Source organism: Panthera onca, chromosome D3 (genome assembly GCF_046562875.1).
Source record: "Panthera onca isolate mPanOnc1 chromosome D3, mPanOnc1 haplotype 2, whole genome shotgun sequence".
NCBI lineage: Eukaryota > Metazoa > Chordata > Mammalia > Carnivora > Felidae > Panthera > Panthera onca.
Window position 1 is genome coordinate 61,694,351 of NC_138350.1, and position 22,580 is coordinate 61,716,930.

Consider the following 22,580-nt stretch of genomic DNA (forward strand, 5'->3'; position numbering starts at 1 on the left):
AGAGGACAAGAGTGACTAAGTAACTTGCCCAAAGTTATTCACATGGATTAAAATGAGAATATTAAAACTATTATAAAGAATGCAATGAATGTCTTTGCAGTCACTGGGTCTTCCTGTGGCATGCTAATATCGCCTGAAATGCACACTCTCCCTCAACTACCACCTGCCAGTTCAAATTGAATCCTTTAGGGGCTAGATCAGGTCCCACCTCCTCAAGGTCCACTTCTTCCAAATCAACCTTCTATGAGCTTCTCTCAGATTCACCAATGAATACAGGATCAAGTTCTTGAGTCTATACTGTATTTCTGTCTATGCAATCCAAATTGGTAAAGTCTTAAGGATAGTAACATGTTTCTTACTTCTTTTGTACACAGTGATATTCATCCTACTTCGTGGCAACAATAGTAACAATAATTATTTCATTAGTTGACAGAAAGCACTAGATTAAAGTCAAAAAGAAAGCATGAACTTATGTTGCCATTAATAAGCTCTCGAAAAACCTGAACAAGCTAAGATTCAGTTTTTCAATCTATAAAATAAAAATGGTAAATAACATGCTTTCTGACAGTAATTATAAAACTAAAATTCTATGATTCTGTCATTTTACTTGCACACATCCTTTGGGATGCTAGAAGGGGAACACATTTACCACTCCTTTTCCTCCTGCTTCTAACTTTTATCTGTTATGTTCCTTCAACCCTGACCCAATTAGATCGGCATTTTTAGAAGTAGAGTGTAGACAGGTGTTACTGAATGAAGATACTGCTAGTCTATTTAACTGGACTATACTTTAAAACACGTATTTTAAATTGACTAGAGTTTTTAAAAAGGAAGTTGAAATTGTATGTGAAAATGCTTAATAATTGAAGGAGGAAAAAATTGTCACCGGTATTATTCATCCTCTGATGGACAGCACGTTCAATTTGACATTATGATATTTGAGTTTTAGTTCAACCCGTTATCTAATTAGGTATTTGATGAATTAAAATGGTCTCTAATGTCCCTTCCGGGACCAACACTCTAGTATTTGAGAGGTCTGATGGGCCTCTCCTACCTCCCTTAAATAGCTCCATATCTAAGTTTCCAAGACCCTCCTTTCCCCCATGGTAGTGTTCTCTTTCTCCAAGACATGCCCTCCTAAAACAACTTCCAATGGGTGACCTATTCTACTAGCTTCCACCTATGTTAGTCTTACCCACATTTATCCCAGCTCTTTAGAAACCTGCTACTGCTTTAAATACCTGAGGCATGAAGCAAGCTCATGTTGTCCATTAACATGCATGGATGAGAATACAGGATCTCTTCGGAATCTGTCCAACATGGCAAAAGCAGCTCCTGTCAGATCAGAGGAAAAAGTGACCCATATTCCCTTGTCTGTTGACCAGTCTCCTCAATTTTCAGCAGGTACCTGCTTTTCATTATGATTTGATATTTTACAAATACCAAATGATACACCAGCATTAAGGAAACCAACCTCACAGGACTTTTTGCCAATAATTTTGAATCAGCTAAAACTCTCATCTTCCATATAAAAGTGACAACATGGCATAAAGAAAGTATTGGCAGAGACCCAAAGCAGGAAGTTACCTTAACTGGCCTCAGTTTCTTTATCTATAAAGTGGAGTGGTTGTGCATGCCCAAAATTACAGGAATTACCTAGTATCTTAAGGTAGATCGAGACAACAAACTATCATGCAGCCATTCAAATCAAAAGTACATAAACTGTAATAAGATGGAAAAAAATCTAATGTTAAATAGTAGTAGAAAAATATTGTATTTTTACTTCAGTAACTATACAAATACATATGTGTATAAGTAAAAAACACTACACAATAAGTGAGAATCATTTTAGAGTGGTAATGAGTGATTTATATGGATAACAGCTTGAATAATGGTGGACTCTTCAATTGACAGTATGGTGGTTAGAATGACTGCTCAAGTCTCATCCAGCAATGGAATTCTGTGATCCTTTTATAAATACATTCATGCCAGGGCACCTGGGTGGCTCAGTTGGTTAAGTGTCTGACTCTTCGTTTCAGCTCAGGTCATGATCTCACAGTTTATGGTTTCAGGCCCCACATCAGGCTCTGTGCTGACAGTGCAGGGCCTGCTTGGGATTCTCTCTCCCTCTCTCTCTGCCCCTTCCCCTGCTCTCTTTCTCTGTCAGAATAAATAAATAAACTTTAAATACATTCATGCCAACATGCTTAGCAAGTATAAATGGGGTAAGGAGCTTCTCATCAAGATAAAAGATATGTAAGTATTTTAAGTATGGAAAAAATGCCTTTATGAAAAAGGATGGCTGAAATAGACTCATTTATTTCTGTAGTTTCAAAACAAGGGGAGATCTTTTGACTCTCATCTGAAGTTTTCCTTTAGCCGAGGAAGGATTAGGCACCCATGGTTCCTTCTACATACTTTTTTTTTTTTTTTTTTTTACAGATAGCAATTACCACATTCCACAAGGACTATCTTTATGTCTCACTTTCCCAGGAAACTGTGACCCCATGAAAATAAGAATGGGGCTTTATTAATTTTTGAGTCCTTCAGAACCCAATACAGTGCTTGGCATACAAACAGGGGCCAAATTAAATGTTGGCTTGAATGAACAAATAAATGAGAGAAAAGGAGTAGTTAGCATTCTTCTCTTAAAAATAGATACTATAGCCACTCAGGAATTAGTGTTCCATCCCAGGACCAGTGGGCTGGGTTGTTGTTGTTTTTCTTCTTTTTGTTTGTTCCCCCTCCCCCCCCCGCCCAAGCCATCTTTATATACACAGCCCACTGGGCTATCTTCTTGTTGCCAAAAAAACTACAATTTACTTCACAGACCCAAGGTTTGCCTGACCAGACTCATTAAATCTGATAATGCTTATTGTTTTAGTCATAACTGCTAATAAACCACCTTTGCTCATATTGATTTATTTCTTACCTGTGCTCATCTTTGTAGAAGGTTTCTCCCAACCCCCTTCACTCCCACAGTGAAGACCATAAATATATTGGGGAGCATATTGGCTCTCTGATCTTCTTCAGAGAGAGAAACTATGTTTCCTAAGCATACTGATACACCATTCCTACAAGTCCTTCGGGGGTACCCAGGAAAGCAGTTCTAGACAGAAGTCCCTGTTGGTGTCTGGATACAGAGGCATATATAAAAATAACTTGTTTTTTTACTTGTCGATGTTGTTTATTTCACAACTGTTTTCTCATTATTCAGAATACTCCCCCTGTGTACTCTGTCTTTAAAAGTTCCCTTGCTACTTGCTCCTTCTAGTCAACATTAAATATGCCTAAAGTCTGTTCCATCCAGACATCTCTCTCTCTCTTACTTCACCAGTCAGTACTTTAAAGTGTTGCCCACAACCATTGTCTTCACTTCCTCTCCCCTTCCAGCCCCTCCTTACCCCACTGCTCCAGTGAATCTATTCTTCCAAAGGTCAGTAGATACAGTACCTGGCCTCTCTGCAGTGGCGAACATTGTTTCCATTCTACTGAAACCCTTGTGCCCACTCTCCTTGGCTTCTTTGGAAACCCCATTCTTTGTTTTTTTGTTCTACCTCTCTAGCCATTTCTTCAACGACTTACATTCTTTTACTGCACTTTAAATATTTGGGTTGTGTTTTCATTTCCCTTCTCATTTTACTTTGTCTTCCCGGGAGAATTCATCTATTCCTATGACTCCAGAAGTTCCTGTGTGCTGATGATTTTCACAGTCCAGCCATATCCTTCTCCTGAGCTCCAGAATCATATAGTGAACACTTCCATTTGAACATCCTAGAGGCACCTCAAATTCAACATGTCAAAAAAATGAACTCATTATTCCACTTCCCCAAATATGCACCTCTTCCGTATTCATAATTTATCTCCATAAAAGATAAGATCATCTATCCACTTACCTGAGGCAGAAACCTGGTAGTCATCCCCACTTTTCTCCTTTTTCTCCTTTTACCCTCCTCCCACTTCAATCACCAAATCCTGTGCTTTTCCTTCCTCTGTGACCCAAACCCATTCACTTCTCTCTATCTCCACTGCAAATACATTAATTCAGTTTAGCATCTTTCTTCACCTAGACTATTTCCTTCATTCCACCCCTACCCTTAGAAGGTATAGTAGAATGAAATCTGAAATGATTCATTACTTTATTCTCATAGTCAAATTATTTTCATTAGCCTAAACATGTTTCAGTTCTATGTAGTTACTTTACCTTGATCTTCAGATTGCTTAGAGATTACAAATGAGGCTAGATGCTCAAGAACATCACAACAGTGTCTTTTTCCCTCTGCCATCCTTAATTTTGAAATTGGAATTTATCTTTTGTTTCATTCACAGTCTCATTTCCTTCATGGTATGAATCAACCAGAGCTCATAATGCAGAAGAGTGTTACAAGCACTTAGGTTACAATGCAGCCCATTTGCTTAGGTTATAATAATTAATGTGTGACTTGGGGTAAGATATTTAATATCCCTGGGTCTCAGTCATATGAGGATATGAACAGTGTGTACCATAAAAGATTATTGTGAAGACAAAATTTGTTAATAGAAGTAAAGAGTTTAGGCCTGGCACATGGCAAACTATGTTGGCCTTTCTCATTATTGTTTTAGTTGGCTTATTTCTTCTCCTTGCAATTTTCCTGAGCCTACTGCTCATACTCCACACCCAGTTGCCCTCTTTCTGTCACTAGGAACACCCTTTTAGGCATCCCTCCTTTTCTTCAGGCTAGCCTCACACCTGTACCCAAATGATGGCTTAATGACCTTCCCTTTAGAAGGGAGGGAAGAAGAGCTCAAGAACAGGAGTGACTACCACAGTTACAGAGTAAGTTAATGGCAGAGATGGAACCAGATCCTTGTAGCTTATAGCTCATAATTTCTCTGGTCTCAGAGAAAAGGATGGCTGTCAAATGATGGCTCCATCCTGCCATGGTGTCTACAACTCCCATCATTAAAAAGACTTCCTAAAATATCCTGGAGAAACTTTCTCTTAGGAAGTCATTCCCACTGTTTTCCTTCCATTCCACTTCTCTCTCCTTCATTCCACAAAGCACCTTATAATTATATCAGAACTTAGGGCAATTCATTAAAATTAGTTGTTTCTGTGTCTCCTCTCGCCATCCCCCTCACCTATCCACCCAGCCACCCAGTAGCTTGTGAGCTCTGTAAATGGAAGGACATCTCATTAATCTTTAAATTTCTAGTGCCCAGCATGGGGCCTATCTCATGGAAGATAATTCAATAAAAGTGTATTTTATGAATTAGTAAATATATGCTCTAACTGGGTCAAAGAACAAAGTATTTGAAAAATGGCAACATCCCAAGGGAATGTTTTAGATGATTTTACACAAGCCAGAATACATCAGAACTCTCATGAGTTTAAATCCAGAATAGCTGGTTTTCATGGCAGGACACTTTCATCTGCAAATAACAGAATACCCAACTAAAAGTGACTCAGATTTTAAGGGTACTATTTATTGCTTATTTCACAAGTTCAGAGGTAAATAGTCACTCACCATCGGTGAACCAAAGGAGAGAGGGCAAGGGTGTGAAAAATCCACTTTCTCTTCTGTGAGGCATAAATTTGCCTTATCAGGTTTTTCCTCTCCTGCTTTTAAACTTCTGTGAAACTTCCTCCCCAAACCATTTTAATTTGCTTCTATTTTATGCCCATAGACCATCTTCCCAAGTAGATGTTAAGCTGGTCAAAGGGAAGAATAGTGTCTTCTGCATATTTGCATCTGTCACTGAGATAATTATTATGCCCTGATAGGCACTTACAGCTTAGTCATTGTTTGAGTAATTAATTGATTCAAAGTTCTACTCATGTCCTGCACACAAAGGATTTCCACAAAGAATAATACATGTTCCCTATTATGGAACACAGGTTTGAAGTGGGGAGGGAGTGTCTTCACTTGCTTATCCAGAAAACGAACCCAAACTCACTTGCACTTTCTTGGTTCTCTGAAATGTTACTGCATGAGTCTATGATAGGATTCATTTCAGATGAGTTCCTCAGAGTCATGCCCTTATACTGTCAACATTGCCACAATGTTGTCCGGATTGAGTTGAAGCTCTGTTGATTTAATCCAGAAATTTATTTCTGACAGACAGCTGGGTAGCATTTGTCACTGTGTTCTGAATCCAAAGTCAAAGAGATTGAGAGTCAGTGTCAGCACAGTTTGGGTGGTAGTGAACCACAAACGTGGTTTATTTCCATCATAAATTGTTATTTGTTGCTTTTACAATGTGCATAAAACCATAGGCTAAACAACGGGAATACTTTATACATTTTACAAATAAAGACGTGAACACTCTGGAAAGAGTACTATGTTTTGGTATCCAAGTTTCAGTATTTTATTAAGAGGGCCTATTCTCTTTAATCTAGACTTTTTCCTCATTTATATCAGCCAATGGAGCAAAAAATAAATATATGTGCCATCAAAACTCACCCCCTTCCCTTTGCACATATTTAGCAGAGGACGCTGTTCTTGGCCTCACATCTCACAGATTTCTCTGACAGCCTCAGCAGGAGAGATATGTGAGACAATCCATAAAAAACGTAGGGCTGGTGTAGACATTCTGTCAATGAACAGAAAAGTAATTCAGAGCCCCTGTTATAATTAAGCTTTCTATAATATTTGCCAACTAAAGTCAATTTGGAAGTAAAGTCCCCATGTGGAGAAGCCAGAAACTCTAAGTACATCCCCAAACAATTTTTTAAACTATTGGCTGTTTCCTAAACCATCACCATCACCACACATTATTTAGGGTGAAGTCTAGCCAACCATTTCTATTTTACTTCACTTGAAAGATGAATTAACTTGCATGAATCAAAGAAGGGGATTGCAACTTCTTAATTTCCCAGAACTCTGTGAGGTTGATGTCCATATGTAGGGTTAATCAACTGTTACAGCAGATGAATCCTGGATCAATCAACTTGAGATAAATTCACTATGTGATTGATTATTTGTTTTGTACCTGGTTGTCCCTAAAGGATTTAAAGTAGAATTCAAAAGTGTACATAGTATAATACAGAGCACATACTGGAAATGGAACACAAATTTGTCTCCAAACTTCCAAGAGAACTACAATAAAAAAAAAAAAAAAAAAAAAAGGAAGCTAGCAGTTACATCACTTAATGTTTGGAAGATAAAACCCAAGCCAGGTTCACAGAAGAAATTGATTCTTCTGGTACTAAGAACAGAGTCCTCACAGAAAAACCCTGTCATGCAGTGAACATCTTTTTTAAAAAACACATTCACATTATGAAAGCATTAATGGTTTTCATAAGACCATTTCCTAGAAAGCCTCTCAGTGTGCTCATTGACATGACACTAAAGTTCAACACAGTGATAGCATTTTCCGTGGTACTGCCATTACTTGTGTAGATAAGTTAGGCAATAGAACAGGAAATTAGCAAGTAACATTTGTTTATCATCTACCAGGGTAGCCTGCTGAGTCATTTGCATTATATTTTAGAGGTGGGCAATAAAAATTAAAGAGATCTTTCTTTTTAAAAAAATACTCTAAAATTAGGGGACAGATGGGCTGTTACTTAGAGTGCTCTGGCTTTTTGAAAATCTTCCTAAGATTTCTTGGACCCAGAAGCTGTACCTATCTAAGCACCCTGAAGTAGAGATATAATTACTTAGAAACTTTGGCAGGGGAGGCGGGGGGGGAGAAAAAACCCAAAAACCGATTTTCACTAAAATGGCAGTTGTGTCTAAATTTATATAGTCTGGCTATGTCATCGACCAAATCACTACATAGTTTTCTTAAATTTCTATTCCCTCTGCCAATACATTAGCTTCTCCCAGGGCATCAATTACTGCAAGCGATTTTTTGGAAAGTATTCAAAGGCAGCTACCCTAGCAGTTCAGTGAACTGTAGCCATCCCCCAATGCAATCTGTTATTTCTACAACCCCTACATGTGTACTAAATTTCACCAAAATCTATCAAATATACAGAAGATATTCCTCTTTGATAAGTTTGCTCAGCTTCCATTTTGTCTCAAGATGAATGACTGTGTTAAAAATAAGAAATAAAGAGACATCTTGATATCCTATCATAAGGTATACAATTTCAGCAAAATAGGTCAATGTAGAACAAAGCCATATTAAAACAAAAAGTTTCTGGAGGGTTGAAAGAGAGCAACTACTCCAGCAGAATGAAAAACCCCATGAACTACCTACTGATAGAACGGCACACCTTTTATTAAAACTTTAATGAGGGGCGCCTGGGTGGCGCAGTCGGTTAAGCGTCCGACTTCAGCCAGGTCACGATCTCGCGGTCCGTGAGTTTGAGCCCCGCGTCGGGCTCTGGGCTGATGGCCCAGATCCTGGAGCCTGTTTCCGATTCTGTGTCTCCCTCTCTCTGCCCCTCCCCCGTTCATGCTCTGTCTGTCTCTCTCTGTCCCAAAAATAAATAAAAAAACGTTGACAAAAAATTAAAAAAAAAAAAAAAACTTTAATGAGATTGTGCACTCAAAGCTCTCTGGACTCAAGCTAACTTTCCTTACTGTGTAAGAGCCCATATTCCCCTCTCTGTGACCTACACACACCCCTTACTATTCTCAGGGGAAAAAAAGCCTGTGGTAGAGTGTATTTTCCAAGAGGGCTGCAGCAATGTCTCCTATCTCATGTGTTTTTCTGCAGAATGTATTCTTCTTGCCCCTGAGAGGTGGAGTCTATTCTCCACCCCCCTTGAATCTGGATGAACCCTTTGAAAGTTTTGATTGATAGAATAGGTCAAAGTGATGTCGTGATTCTTCTTGTCATAATCCTTAACTGAGCCATCAAGTTCCAACTCCTGCCTCTTGCAGCTTCTGTAAGAAGTCTATGCTACTCTGATAGATAGGCTCTTGGAGGGTACTGAGACACAAATGCCAGCCATTTGGACTTCCAGTTCAGTTGAGCCTTCAGATGATCTGGTCCCAGCTATTCTCTGAAGACAACTGCTTTAGATACCCTAACAAAAACTCCTTAGGAGAGCCTGGTTACCCCACAGAACCACGACAGAAAACAAGAAGTTGTTTTTTAAACCACTAAGTTTGGGAATGCTTCAGAATAAGTCAAACTCCCTAAATATCCTTTCTCTCATATCTGTTCCAAATGCTTGAAATTCTTTTTTTTTTTTTAAGAGAGAGAGAGCAAGAGCAGGGAAGAAGGAGAGGGAGAGACAGAGAGAGAGAGACAGAGAGAGAGAGAGAGAGAGAGAGAGAGAGAGTCCCAAGCAAGCTCCACGCTGAGCATGGGACCGATGTGAGGCTCAATACAATGCCCCTGGGATGATGACCTGAGCCAAAATCAAGAGTTGGATGCTCAACCAACTGAGCCACCCAAGCACACAACCAACTGCTTGGAATTTTATTCCTCCTTATTTTTGCCTTTTAAAAATTTCACTCATGGGTGCCTGGGTGACTCAGTTGGTTCAGCGTCTGACTTCAGCTCAGGTCATGATCTCACAGTTCCTGGTTCAAGTGCTATGTCAGGCTCTGTGCTGACAGCTCAGAGCCTGGAGCCTGCTTCAGATTATGTGTCTCCCTTGCTTCCTGCCTCTTCCCCCACTCATACGCTGTCTCTCAAAAATGAATAAATGTTAAAAAAATGTTTTTAATAAAAATAAAATAAAATAAAACAAAATAAAATAAAATAAAATAATAAAAAATAAATAAAAATCCCACTCATCAAAAGTTGGCTAATTCACTCCCTCTACCTAACACTAACTTCTCTTTCCATTCTAGGCTCATAATAATTTTTCCATATCTGTATTCTATGAGTTTCCACTATCATAGGATATAGAATACACACTCTTCATTCATGGATTCATTCATTCCAGAGTATATATTGAGTGCCTCCTATGTTCCAAGAAAAAGTGAATGCAATGCAGTGCCCAACTTAAAAGAAATTAATGACTGAAGGGGTGACAGATATAGACAAAATGGAGGCTCGGTGATTGTGGAGCTTCATAGAAACACTGAGAACGGATGGCAGGAAGGCAAGGGGTTAGAAAATACATGAGCTCAGCTTGAAGAAAAAAGGAAGGATGTTCCCTATAAAAAGTACCACATACACAAACAAACTTCCCAGTCGTGAGAGGCAATATGGTACTTCTGGGAAGCTACCAGTACTTCGGTATTACCTAGATGCAAACCAGAAATTTTAGAGTGGCTAGAAGACTGAAGAAAAAGGGCATATATTAGAGACGGATTACAGACAGACTCCTGTACCATGGTAAAGAACTGGGATTTTGCCCCCACAAAGACCCTAAAGAGAGCCTTAAGAGTGGCAAGGTGAATGCCAGGGTCAGATCAGAGCTATAATTTATTTTCTTGGCATATATATGGAGGGTAAGACAAGAGGAGAGCAAATCTGGAAACAGAGTTCAATTAAGAATCTGTGGTAATAGTACATCCTAGAGATGGCAAGAAATTGCCCAAGGGCAATGGCCATGATCATGGGAAAGAGAATTAGTCTAATCCAACTCCTGCACTTGTAAGAAGGAAAACTAAAACCTCGGAAGGGTAAGAGGTTTCCCCTATGTTCTAACAACAAATCGGGAAATGTTGACATTAAATTCAAGTTAACTGATTCCTCACTTTCTCCATTATATTAAAATGATATTTCCAACCTCCCAGATTATTTTCTCTTTAATAAAGTGATCAAGTACTCCATTTTTATATTTATATCTTTATATTTTTCATAACATGTAGTGCTGACCCTTATATATAGTGAGTGCTTGAAAGTATTTGCTGACTTTAACTGATGCTTAATTCACATTCTGGTGGCGTAGTATATTCATGTATACCATACTACTGTTATTAATATTCTTTTCAAAAAAAAGTTATGAATGTGTAGCAATTTGTAAAAGACATTGTTCTGATATAAAGAGCGGAAATTTGGGTAGCAACAATGTGTCATGGTATTTTTTTTTATTTGAGAGAGAGAGAGAGCATTAGCAGGGGAGAGGGGAAGAGGTAGAGGGTCTGGGGAGAAAATCTTAAGCAGGCTCCATGCTCAGCACGGAGTATGACTCCATGCTTGATCCCATGACCCTGGGATCATGACCTGAGCCAAAATCAAGAGTCGGGTGCTCCACTGACTGAGCCACCCAGGCATCCCATGTAATGGTATTTTTAAGAAAAGTATTTACTCATGCACGTTTTCCCCTTCTGTAAATATGAATCCTATTCCTCTGCTAAAGACCACTTAGCACCAACTTCAGAGAGGTCTCCCCTGATCCCCCAAACTCACAGCTATCTGCAAGTAATCATGTCTTCTCAAGCTTCCATGATACCAAACGTTTAGGGTACCTTAGAACTTTATCAATTATTTCTCATATTTTTCTAAAATTGTTTTATAAATGTTGACCTTGTTTTCTCAAATGTACCATTGTGGGTTAGATGGGCAGTGAACACACTTGCTTCTCCTTTTCATTGCATATGGTAAGGAAACAGAACATAGTTATAAATACTTGACCAGGCAGTTTATAGGAGTCTTGAGCTTGCCCTTGCCCTTACTATATTTATAAACAAAGACACATTAAATAATTATAAAATAGCATTTAAAGGAAATAGGCATGATGGCAAAATGAGGAAAAAATATTTAATAAGTTAATATAGTATTTTCTTGTACTTATAGTCTAGTTAACTAAATGATAATAAAGTCTTTTGTCTAAGCTGTTTCATAAGCATTATGTCCTTTACCTTAGAAAAAGATATATTAAGGAACACAGAGTAATTAAAACATATTGGAGCTATATATAAAGGATTGAATTACCAACTTTATTCTAATCAGTCAAGGCAGACTTCAGAAGTAATTGTGTGCTAACATGAAGTTTTGTAGAGTGAAATGATGTTATTTTACTTGGTCTTTGTCTATGAGATCTATAAAGAACGATGTCTCTCCAAGGGAATACACAGGATCTTGAAGATGTCAGAAGATGATTGCAAACCTCATGTGGAATTCTGAAATGTAACTAAAAGTAAAATGAAGACAAAGATGATTTTCTCCAGTACCCTGAATCTAGAAGAAAATCATTGCATCATTTTCAGCAAATAATTAATTTTGATTTCTTATAAAGGGACTGCTATAGAACATGTAGGAGTCAGCCAGTTCCATTGTCTTCCTCCTTTTCCTCACATACTCACTCATGGTGACTAACGAAATGAGCCAATAATTATTTTTCCCCTTGCAAGTTCTTCTCTGCATAGAGTGGGAGCTCATCTAGCTAACCACTGGGGATGGCCAAAACCAACAAATAAAATAGAAGAGGCAGAAGACTGGATAGATCACAGAGGTATGTCATAGGTCTTTTAATATAACAATATTTTTAAATAATAGATCATGTTATAGTTCCATGGGCTCCTTTGCTACCACGAAAACAAGGATTTCCTCTTGTGCACAGAGTCCAATAAAAATCAGGTAGTAGATTTCCAGTACATGAAATATACTCTACTACATTTTTCCATGTTTTTTAATTCAATTTTTATGGGCCTCTGTGGCTGAAGGAACTATGGCTAAAGGAACAGGGTGTGCTGGGTATTTTAACACAAGCTGATATATGCTCACAGAATTACAGCGATGGAATGGACCATGAGAATCAATTTGTCCAATCTCCCTCATTTCATAGGAAATTGAGGTCTGGAGCAGTTCTTTGCAACTATGTACATATGATGACAACAGAGAAAGTGGACACATTTTTATGCAACAATAGGATTATCTGTAAAGGCCAATCATAGCTAAAGGCAACCATCTGGGGGCACCTCAGGCCTGCTTGGCCACCAAGAAGGCTATGGGATCATTATCTCAGCACATCTATAACCCATTCACAGTACTTCAGGTTGCTAAGGTACACATCAAGGGGGAGCTCTGGTCTAGAGTACATATACTCAAACAGCAGATTTATAAGAGTAACATCTGAATTTCTAACTCTCCATAAGGTACTTGTATTGTCTTGGCCAATTGGCCAGGGGCAATGGTTAGAAGTAGGATGGTCCACACTAGAGTTGACGTGATACAAATCATGGTTGTAAGAAATTTCTAGATATCTTACATATACTTAATGTCTCTACTTTTCAGATCCTTCCAAGATCTCTGGTCTTAGAAAATGGAAATGTAAATCGTTGCTCTATCCCACTCTTCCCTCCCCACTCAATAAGGTTTATAGTAACTAAACAGAGTTGTGATTTTTAGAATAGAAGAAATATTAATGTGAATAATTGCTACAAGTTCCATACATGCATGGGCACACACACAAGCACGCACGCACGCAAGCACTGATGGAAGTCTATTCTGAAACAATTAAAATCCTATGATGTTGCATGGCTCTCACTTTAATTTTTAAAAATTCATTTCAACGTACCATTTTCTTTAGCACTTAGGCAGAGGCAGGTTGCTTCCTGGGTCTGTGGGTTGTCGAATCTCCACCTCAGTAGCCTTCCCTAGCTAGTCTCAGAAACCTTAAAGGGCATCTAAACTATTTATGAACTTTGTGCTTCATCTGATTAAAACCTATATGAACCATTCTTTATTTTATATGGCGCTTGCGGCAGTGCCAAAATCAAAAACACCAAGGTAACTGGGCAGTGGTGTTACTAGCATTCTGTTCATTAGCCCTTCTTCTCCATCATAACTGTTTCCACAATGAGTTCTTAGCTCTGAAAGAGACAGGGAGAAAATACACCTGCTTATGAAATGTTTTCTTGTATATTGCACGCTTGAGAATGTAACAAGATCCTTGTCATTCCATTAAAAATTACTACTTTAGTACATTCCAGGTTGAAAACAAATGACTACAGAATGATTTTTCTAAACATTTGGAAACCTTGCTTTTTAAACAACTCCACTTCTGTTTCACAGAAAAAGCCTCAACTATTTATTCATTTCATTTGACTACTTTTTAATCTCAGTTTTTATGAGGACACTAATGACCCTCACAGATTGTTACCCTCCAGTGAAATAACAGAGCTTTGGCAGTGGCTGGATTCCAGTTGAAGAGTTCTGAAACTCACTGTAAATCTTCCTGTTTTGTTGTTCTTCAAACTAGGCTTTGCCATCTGCCTTATGAATTGAATTTTTGTTGCAGTATTTCACATGGTCTAAAATATGGTTATTGCCATCCATAAACTGAGGTTCCTGGAGAGTATTAATTAAGTCCAAAATATTGCACCAATGTGCACAGTGAAATACAACACAAATGTCATGGCGTGACCATCATTATTACCCTCTTTGCATTCCATGATGGCTCCTCTCTTAAAAACCCGGAGACAATTTGGTTGTAGCAGCCAATGAAGTTAAATCTGAAGACTTAAATTCAGGTGTATGAGATAAATTGAAACAGATCTTATTGCTCCCAAACACTCTCTTGGAAATAATGGCATCTTGACATTTTATCAGTCACTCAAGCGGTCATTCTCAGCAGTATCAGCCGGAGCTTGAAGGATAGAGCTGTAAAGAAAGGACTGTCAGCCATAAACATTCCTCAAAACCATGAAAACCACAAATGAGAGCTTAAGTAATGGAGGACGCAATACCCTTGATATTTCAACAATTACCTGCAACAACAGGCTTTGTTCAGAACCGTGGTCATTTTTTCAAAAGCTTTACTTGTCAGGCCCAGACTGGGGTAACTAGAAACAGAAAAGAGAAGAGGGAGGAGAGAAAAGGTGGATCTGACATCCTTAGGCTAAAAAGTGAACTTAAGTTCACTGCATATTTAAACTTATGAGAATTTTTCAGCAGCAACAAACTACAAAAAAAAAAAAGAATAAAAATAAAACCACTGAAGATTGAACCAAGGACATTAATATTATTAAGCTTGTGGTGAAGCTTTGAGATCATTAGAAAGGCATTTACACTGCTCAGCTGTTTCCTGTGTGGCCATTCCTGATGTCAAATTATAGAAGAGAAAAATAGCAGGGAATGCATTGCAGGGAAGAGAAGGTAGTAATGGATAAGAATGTAAGTATGGGAAGGCAAAATGAATTTAACTTCATTATACCTTGGGAACATATCACTGTGTTGTGGAAGAAGAAAGACTAATTTTAAATGGAGTTGGTGCTATTATCTTGGCAATTGGGACCCAAGAAAACGAAATGAAATTGAGTATACACCACAACCGAGTCACCCAAACTCAAGAGACAGCAAACGTGGAAAGGTTAAATGTCCTAGAAATTGCATTTGTGGAGTTTCTCAACACAAGAGATTAATGGTTACTCAAAGCAATGGATAAATATTAGCTGAAGACCATTAGCGGGGGGAAAACACATCAGTGCATCACAGTTCTCAGGGCTTATCAGATCAATTTTAAATAGGTTTATCTTGGACTTTTCTAACATTTAATGAGGAACAAATTGTTTTGTTTTGTTTTGTTTTTCTGTTTCCTCTACCCATGTTGACTTTTTGATATTACCTAGGAGAGAACAATTAAAATAAATGGGTCTGTGACAAAGTGTTAATTTGCTTGTCTCTGAAGCAATTGGAAAGGGTCATTTTATGATTGTTTCCTCCTATTACACAGTTTATCATAAGTATTTAGATTGACTAGCAGATTCTTTAGATGCGAAAAGAGTTTGAATGGTCATTTGGCTGTTTCCACAGACTTCATATAGCACCTACCTAAACAATCTCAGACTAATGAGAATCTGCCTACTTTTCGGTAGCTCTCCGTTCGTGTTAATCAAACTGTCAGTCACTTCTCTTTATGTTTAACAACAACAAATGAAAACAAACACAAAATATGTATTATTATCTATCTGGTGCCCATCACTGGGCTAAGTGTGAGGGGAATTTTAAAAAATAAATAAAGCCCAAATCCTTATCTTAAGAAGTTTAGCATCTAGTAAACCTAATTCACTCATATGAATATAAGTCCATTTCTTTTGTTTCTAGGAAAAATAGGGGGGAAAGTGCAATTATTTTACCAATAGCCTCTTGAATGCATACAAGAAATACTTAAGTCCAAAGCTTCCTGATTAGGCATTAACAAACCACTTGGAGGAAACCAGAGAATAGTACCTAAAGATTGTAAAGCTTGAATATCAGCTTTACAACTTGGGGTTCTGTGCAATCAGCTCTTCTTTGTCTCTTAGTCCAGGTTTACTTGGTTCCCCCACCAACTACGTGGCCTGCTTGATCATTCCTTGTGAAATCACAAAGACTTCTATATATGAATTTGCCTCTTAAATTTTACTGTACTCTTGTTTGTTTTTACTTTATTTTTCTATGGTTACACTCCCAAATTCAATAAGGACTTTGCAAGACCTATCTAAATCTTTTGATAAGCAGCAAATAAAGCAACACAAATGTTCAAACAAATGGTTCAATTTTGAAGTAGCAGGTGACATTTCTGCTTCCTTCAATGAACCATGCATTTCATCTTTATTAAAAGAATCTCTCCTTTTATTCTATGTCAGTAGCTCATAATAAGGCATCAGTAGAGTAGTTCATAAGCACTACTATGCTATGGCTTGGCTGACCTGTGAAACAACTTCCCATGATCCCAATATTTCTCTTTGTGAACAGTACACCCACATAGGACCTGCAATGTCACAATAAACGAAATAGCACAGAAGACCATGTACACTTTTCATATACTGAGGACTATCCAAAGTTGCAAATCTGAATACATTTGTTGTCTGAAAGCAAAGTTCATGAGTAAAGGAAGCTTTGAGAAGATTATTTCATGAGAGAACAAAAGACAAGTCTCCTCTAGTGATCAGAAAAGAGAAAAAGTGTGCATAATTTTGCGTGTTAAAAAGTTAAAAAGAGAGCAAAAATCTCACATAACTTCTAGGTCATATTTTGCTTTTAATAAACATTTTTCTATCTAGAGTCTTCAAAAGAGTGACCAATATCTATCCTACCCTTTCAGCTAGAACATAAATGCCCTTCGTCCTGCTCATAACCAAACCAAAACAAAACAAACCTATGAAAAGCAACAGTTGTTCTAAAAATTGCTTGGAGCCCAATTATAATAATTGTTATTATTTTTTATTATTTTAAAAAAGAAGAAAAATGCATATCTAAAGGGCAATGCAGTTAGCAGGAAAGATGACAGAAACTAACCTGGAAAGGTAGGAATCCAATAAGAAAGGTAGACAGCAAGAAGTATTTTGAGACAGAAAAGGAATTTAGCTACTGTCTATCAACCCTCACCCAAACACAAAGGACCAATGGATAGGGCCTCCAACTGTACGGTATTTCTGGGCTCACCCAAGCAACAGGTTAAGTGAAGAAACCATCTTGTTTCTCTATTTCCTTCCCTACTTCATGTCTATACCTATTTTTCTTTCTTATTTATCTATTCAGCCAGACAAGTATGAATGAACTAACTTTTAAATTTCCTATAGGAGTAGCAAAGATGCAGGATTCTGTCTTTATGCTTAAGGAAATTTGCCTGTAGATGGGGAGTGAAAATTTATATTTGTATTAATAAGTAACTAAAAAATAAGTAACTGAAAATATAAGTCCTTGATTCTTCCAAAAGAATTTGATAATTAAGAAGTTCTACAGAGAGTGTCTAGCTTTGCAAAGAAGGGCCAAGACCTGAATTTAGAAACAGGAACAGACAAGAGCTGAATTTTTTGCATAAGAAAATGAGGGAAGATACTGGATTTTGTTGGGATGGGGGTAGAGAATGAAGGAGAAGGAAAAAAAGAGTCGTCCAGCAATTTACAGAAGTGGGAGAAGGACTTTTAATGAGAGACACTGTAATATTTGATTGTAAGATTTTGCTTTGCCAGGATATAGACTCCATTTCTCTCCTCAAACTTTCAGTAAAGTCTGCAGAATGCAAAAAACAAAAGCAAACAAAAAACTGGTATTTTTGTGTAAATGAGAAAAATGGAATAAGACCCATGCTTAGATAGAGGCCACAGTGGAAACAAACAAAGAGAAAACACAAAAGATGGTAAATCTGGAATTCAGAGAAGGCAAGAAGCTGGAGCCAGTTACTGACCTTGATGATAGAACCTGCCTTCAAAAGGCTGAAAATCTTGAGAAAGGCAGGGAACAGGAATACAGGCCAACCTAGATTTTAAGAAAGGAGACCAAAGCTGACATCTGGGTTCTCCATGTAACTAGTCACATGAGGCTACCATATGTCTGTGTCAAATATGTAATGAACACCAGAACGTGCTAGAGAGAAAGTAGAAATAAAAGTAGGCAGAGAGTCAGGAAAGGATTTTAGAAAAAGTAGAGTTCAAAGCATAAGCTTTGACCTGATCTCCCTTGCTAATGTAAAATATGACCACTTCGTTATAATGTTAACACAATGTCATTTGGTAAGCTGTGTGTTGGCTTCAAAGGTTTTGTAAAGATACCCAAAGCCCATAGGGACTGGTCATATGTAACCCAAATTTAAAAAAAAAACTGAAGAAAATAAAATTTCTTCAAAGGATCTCCCAGGAGAGTTCTAGTTTTCTTTGATCTTTTCAGCTAGGGTCTAATGCTAGTAGTGTCTTTCCTATGAATTCTCAACATAGGAAATGTAAAGAATGCAAACTTAGAATCCCACTTGCTTCTTATGTGACAAGAGGAATAGCATAGTTGTCAGATGTCTTTGAACTCACTTCTGACATGTCTAATGGTGTGACCCTGAGAAAGTCATCTGACTTGTCTGAGCTCCAGTATTACCCTCTGTAAAGTAAGGATGAAGGCAGCTACTTCATAATGTCATTAAGAGAATTACGAGACCTCATAGGTAATACACTTAGCACAGTACCTAACACACAGTAAATATTCAATAAACTGAAATCTTTATTTCTATAAATAGGATTTCCTATCATAAGCCACTCCAATGTAAAATTATTTTCTTTTAGATGTATATTCATTCATTTTTACAAATATTTGAACTCAATTGTATTATGTAGATGTTAAAGGAACTACCAAAAACATAATTTTTCCACCTTCTAAGAATTTGCCATACACACCACATAATATTCTTTAATACAAACAAATGTCATTAAATGCCAAAGGGAGTAAATAGCATATACCACAGTATAGAGATTTCACTGTGTCTCTGAAAAAAAAAGGAAAGATTATCAGAAAAAAAATATTTTCAGATCAGCAGAAAAAAATGTATTGCTCATGCCAACTTAGTAGCTATTTAATTCAATATTTTGACACTGTTACTGGGTCAGGCAAAGGTCCATCAATAAATCAATAAATATTTAATGAGCATCTACTATAATCAAAGATTATTGATGCTCTAGGGTTAATGGTGGTGGCACTGCTGAGCAGAATGCAGAATACCACTGCCAGCACAGGGAAAGTTTCTGGGCCTCTCCCTTTCAGCTCACCACCAGCTTGAGATTACCAGCATGTTCATGGTGATACCTAATTGCAGACTGCTGGCTACAAAAGGAGAGGAGCGGGCAAAAAGGGGTGGGGTGTCAACCAGTTTGGCAACAAGTACATCTAGCCAACCAAGCCCCTCCCCCTGGGGTGCCCCATCCACCTGTACCCTCTTACTAATTATACTTTTGGTATAAAAGAGTACCTCTATGAGAAGGATAGCTTTGTTGTAGCTAGGTTTCATTGCATGGGCAAGGAATTTGATAAACTTAGAAAGAGGAGGGTCGTAGAAGGGGTTCTGATTATGCATGAGTATTGGCTGGCCCATGCATTACTGCTACAGCTAGGAACAACTTTCTTCAAATTACCAAATGAAGTGTTAAATTTAACCCAGGAGAAGAGGTTGAAAGACTAAAATCCTTAATGGCAGAGATACCAAGCCCTGTAGGTCATTGATGACTGCATTGGTAACTGGCAGAAACCAAATTTTGAATCTCATCAATATCCAGACCTTTCTGCACATATTACACAACCCAAGGAGCATAAGAATTTGTTTTTGGTTCAGCTTCAAGAAGAAACCTTATATGCAGTCCCTAAAACTGCAGCTGGTAGCTGCACCATTGTTTGAACTGTATGATGATGCCCTGGGATAAAGACCCATCATTTCTAGTCTCCCTTGGCTTTGGGGCAGGTTCAATTTTATATACAACTGAATTTCTGAATGATGGAGAAAGTTGCTCTGTGAGAACAGCTGTACACAGTATAGAATAAACATGGTAGAAGAAGTGTTTTGGGTTTTTGTTTTGTTTCATCTTTTTCCCAATCCCTAAAATGCCAGCTACTATCCACTGTTTGAATAGTAAAGTTAATATAAAAAACTAGACAGTGGTGTAGCCAGATGTGAAAATATTTAACTTTTTGTTCTGTATTTTTTGTATATTAAAGAAAGTGGACTCCAAAAAATTTTTTTCTAGCATACCATATCCTCTTTAGGTATCAATGTATTATAGAAACCTTAACCAAATCTTATGATAAATACACTATAGTCATGACTGTGCTTGTGCTACATCTCATCCTTATGCTAGCCTTTTACTCTGGTATTTTATTCTGATATATTAGGACCAATCAGCAATCTCAAAATGCTCAACAGTATGTGACTTCTCTTTCTTTTCTTCTTTCTTTCCTTCTTCTTTCTTCCTTTCCTTCCTTCCTCCCTTTCCTCCTTCCTTCCTTCCTTTCCTCCATTCTTTTCTTTTCCTTTTCTTTCTTCCTTTTGTTCTTTCTTTCTTTCTCTCCCTTTCTTCCTTCCTCCTTTCCTCTCCCCTCCCCTCTTTCTTCCAAAAAATCCTGTTTATGTCATTAGGGTGGTGCTTTATAAACTTCAATCAATTACAGAAATTACCAGGGGCCCTTGTTAAAATGCAGCTTCTGATTTCAGTAGGTCTGAAATCCTGGTGATGCTAAATTTCTGCATTTCTAGTAAACTCCCAAGCAGTGTTGCTGGTCTATGGACCATACTTTGAGTAGCAAGCACTAGTTCTTAAAAATCCTTTATATCATGATGACTATAGTTAATAATACTATATTAAACACTTGAAAGTTGTTATAAGAGTAGAGCTTTAATGTTCCCACTATAGCAGCAAAATGGTAATTATGCAAGGTAAAGGATATGTTAACTAACATTTTGGTAGCTATTTCACAATATATGCATGTATCAAGTCATTACATTGTATACCTTAAACTTACATAATGTTACACGTCAATTTTATCTCAATAAAACCAGAAGAAGAAAAAAAAACCCTTACAATGCTTCAATTCTAAGCATTTCTTTCAATAGCTAGACATAGCTGGGGAGGCAAGAAATACAAGAGGAGTCTGCCTGCTTCTATTTGCTGACCATCCAATAATTATGGTTAACAATTCCTGAAGACTCTCTTTTTTGCCAAGCATTGTGCAGTGTGCACTGAATTCATTATTTCATTTAGGCTTTACAATGACCCTGTGAAGTAGGAATTATTATTTCTGTTTTACAGATGAGAAAACTGAGGTTTGGAGAAGCTGAATAACTTGTTCAAGGTCACATCAACTAGCTAATCCATGACAGAGATAGGAACTGAACACAAACACTCTAGCTTACAGTCTAAACTCTTCACATTCACTGTCCTACTCTTTCATACTGTACTTACTGAGCAAAAACATAACCACATTTGGTTCTAAGGCAGTAGATTAATCTGTTATTCATTTGGTGTCCTTACAACTGGAAATCCTTAAGAGCTCTCTCCCAACTATTGGGAAAGGGTGAGATATAGGCGATTTATAGAAGTACTCCCTACTTGGCCTCAGGGCATGTCTACTAGTTAAATTGCCAGACCTCTAGGTAGCTCACTACCCACTAGCCATCATCTATTCTTTTTCCCCTACTCCTGTCTCTATATTTGCCACCATGGACCTTCCACTGTCTCTGAAATTCTTCCCTTGGCTCCATGATGAGCGTTGAAGACCAGCTCTGGCCACTTCCCAGACGACACTCCCAGACCCATCCAGGCAGATTTTACCCTCCCCCACCAATCAAGAGGGAAAGTTCAGACACTGAGCCAGCTGTAAGCCACAAAAATGAATTCAGGCTTATTAATTTGTAGGCAGGAAAGGCTTTAACAAATCAGGGAGCATTTTGCTTAAGTGACCTCATCTCCCATTTGTACCCTTAATGGAGAAACTGAAATTGTCAAATCAGTGGAATATGTTGCCTCCTTTTGCACACAAATAATTTATTTTAAGACTTTTCATGCCTTCAGGGTTCTCTTTTCTGGGTCACAAATGATAAAGCGCACAAAATTTTATTCATTTCTATCATGGTCCTGGAGATGTTAAAAATCACATTCTGCTTTTAATAGCTTCTCTATCAATACAGGTAGTAACCTCTTAACCAGCCTCTTGTCTCTAACTGCTATTCCTGCCAGTCTGTCTTAACTGTGGAACAATTCACTTGTGTGAGTTCTCATTTATTAAGTGCAGACTATAGCTAAGTGCTTTGCAGAATATATACAGCATTAGCACTTTGTGGGTTTCATTGTGGTTTTGTATATTGATGACAATAATATGTGTTACATTCACGTAGTTCTTTTTATTTTTCAAAGGGCTTTTTGTGTTCCTTATCTCATTTTATCCAAAACTACCTTGCAGGAAAAGTAGAATAAATATTATTCTATTTTATAAATAAAAAAAAACTCGAGTGTCATAGAGGTTAAGTGATTTGTTCTGGGTTACACAAGTTTTGTCAGTGTGAGTTT

At 37.7% G+C, this 22,580-nt stretch overlaps 1 long non-coding RNA gene and 1 pseudogene across 1 annotated transcript in view; both read left to right on the forward strand.

Annotated features, from left to right (window-relative positions):
• LOC132665002 (uncharacterized) overlaps positions 1 to 22,580 on the forward strand; it is a 53,324-nt gene that overhangs the window by 24,568 nt on the left and 6,176 nt on the right. The gene's annotated exons all lie outside the window — the stretch shown is intronic.
• On the forward strand, positions 1,281 to 20,003 carry LOC144612742 (cleavage and polyadenylation specificity factor subunit 5 pseudogene; annotated as a pseudogene).